Raw genomic sequence first — 2,516 nt, forward strand, 5'->3', positions numbered from 1 at the left:
AGAGGTCAAATAAAGGCTCTTTTGCAGTTAAGGAGAGGGGAGGGGCAGGAGAAGGGGAGAGGGAGGGACACACCACAAGCGTAAAACAAACTGGTGGCATTCAGTCAAGAAGGCAGGTAAGGCTCCAGAGGCCGGCGAATTGTGCACAAGTCAGCTGGACTCTCTAAAGTCTTCCAGAGCTGGGCTGTTTTCGCGCTTCTTGGCTTTTTCCTTTCATCCTAGCCCTGTGGCGGAGGAGTGCAGCAGGAGGGGGATTTTTTCGCTGTTGGGAAGTGGCAGGTAGGAAAAGGAATCTGATCCGGCCCAAAAGTCAGCAATTAAAGTCTTAACCGCGACCCATCTGTCGTGGGACAGAGAACCTCCCCACCCCCCTTTGCCCCAGCAAAGCCCTTCCCGTGCCCTTTGTCTGAGCAGGGGAAAGGAGGAGACTAGTTCTGCGGCCCCAAGAGCAAAAGGCAAGAAAATTTCCAGCGCCGACCAATACTGAGTGTCTGCGCCCGGTCCAAGTACAACTCCGAAGCGCCTCTCGGGGGTGTGGTGCCTCTTCGATTGCTCTGCCCAGGTGCTCTGCCCAGGTGCTATGCCCCGTGGCCCCAGCAAAAGGAAAGAACATCTGCAGCCTGGGCGAATCCAGAGTAGGTGCACCCAGGCCAAGGACGGTTCCAAAGCGCCGCCCTGGAGTGTAGTGCCTCTTTGCCCGCTCCCCCCGGGCGCTCTGCGCTTCTCTGCTGCATCAGTTGCCCCAGTCTGAAGCCACCTCGCGACCTGAAACGAGGCATTCAAAGGCCTAGCTGCTGAAGCTGGTCGTATTCAGCCAGACCTCTCCCCCATCTTGCCCCTTGGCTGTCCTCAACTTCCAGTAGGACTCACTCCCCCTCCCCCATTTCTTCAGCCTCTGAGTTTTCCCACCACCCACCCAGCGCCGCTGCCTTTCTGTTAGACATCAGGCGCGTTCCCAGCCCAAGCTCTCTTCCTTTCCACTCCTCTTGGCTCTTGGGGCAAAGGCGGAACTGATTTTCGCGGAAAGCTAGAGAGGGGCGGAGGGGACCGGGTGGCTTGCCTGGCATGTGTTGAGAATGGGGTAGAGAGGAGGGAATACTTTGAGGTCAGTTTCCTTCGTTTAAGGTCCAGTTTCTTTTCTTTGAGTGAAATTGGACAGGGACTTAATAATCCCAGGGTTTCTAGTCCGCCGTTATTCAGCCTTCCGGGGCCAACCCTTTTCAGAGCTCTAGCAGAAGGACGCCCCCACTACACTTGGCCCAATACCTGACACCCGCCACCACCTGTTTCACAGCCACGTGGGGTTAACTCACCAGGCAGATGGCACCTTGAGCTGCTGCGGTCGGCCACTCACTTCAGGGTCCAGGCCCCACCGCCCTTTGCTTGCAGTTCTGTGCGCTCCCTTGGCCTCCTCACGCCAGGTCACAGCTGCCGCGTCTTCCAGCTCTGTGCAGCCCTCCGTGAGCGCCTAGCTCCGGGGTTCAGCTCTGCGTGATCGCCGGCTGACAAGGGACTGCGCCGGGGAAGGTGCGCGCCGCAGCTTCCAGCGCGCTCCTGGACTCTCTTGCCTGAGCGGCGGGAACCCGCACAGTGTGAGCCGCAGCCTTAGGCGTCTTTCCGGAAACTTCCACACACTCCACCGCGCCGCCCCAAGAGTTTGGGCCAAGGCGCCACAGCCGGCGAGTTCTCTGCTGGGGGGCGTTGCACGGGAAATGGTCTCTACGCGCGCTCTTTGGGAGGCACAACTGTAGCTGTGGACACAACTCCGGTGCCGGCAAGTCTGTTTGATGCGCACAGACACCCAGGCTGCAGCCTGCGCTGCTTAGAGGAGTCTTGCAGACACCGGCAGCCGGGGTGGGGATTAATACATTCTGTTTCCCTTTTCCGCTCGGCATTCAGTATTTAAAATGCTCCGGGAGAGCTCTAGCTGAGCGCAGGTACTTAAGAAAGAAATGCTCTTTCCAGACTCTCAATGTAAACTCGGAAGCGTGCGCGCCCGCATCTGTGTGTATCCTGGGTGGGGTCCGATCGAGTCAAGGTTTCTTGTGGTGTGACACCCGATTATACCTTGCAACTCCTCAACTTTGTGGATGAAAGTGCGACTTTCCCAGGCCGATTGCCGTGGGCATTGCCTTTACAAAACCACAAACACTTAACAAGCCTCCCAAGGCTTTTAATTCTCAGGGGCGTTTTGGGAGGCCAGTTACCTGCTGGCGTCTTCTCAAAGGTCCAGACTCAGTTCGGGCCGCGGAGACTCCGGGATTCCGGGAGCGGGCAACCCCGAGCCCTGGAGGAAGAAAGAGGTCTGCGGAGGTGCCACAGACCTGACCCCGGCCCACCCCGGCCCGGCCAGGCCCAGCGGAACCAAGCAGCGAAACCTCGGATTTCGCCGCCTAGGCTTCCTGGACGAGGCTTTCTGGAGCTTGGCGTTTGATAAATATAGCCTGGCGTTTGCCCCTGAATTAGACTCCGTTTCCTTATTTAGCCCTTGCACAATGATTTTAGATGATGTCACT

The 2,516-nt window shown here is 57.8% G+C and overlaps 1 protein-coding gene across 1 annotated transcript in view; it reads left to right on the forward strand.

The window, feature by feature from the left end:
• The window catches only part of FEZF1 (FEZ family zinc finger 1), an 11,119-nt gene that overhangs the window by 4,884 nt on the left and 3,719 nt on the right, over window positions 1-2,516 (forward strand). The gene's annotated exons all lie outside the window — the stretch shown is intronic.

This window comes from Mandrillus leucophaeus, unplaced genomic scaffold (genome assembly GCF_000951045.1).
Source record: "Mandrillus leucophaeus isolate KB7577 unplaced genomic scaffold, Mleu.le_1.0 Scaffold5, whole genome shotgun sequence".
In the NCBI taxonomy this organism is placed as follows: domain Eukaryota; kingdom Metazoa; phylum Chordata; class Mammalia; order Primates; family Cercopithecidae; genus Mandrillus; species Mandrillus leucophaeus.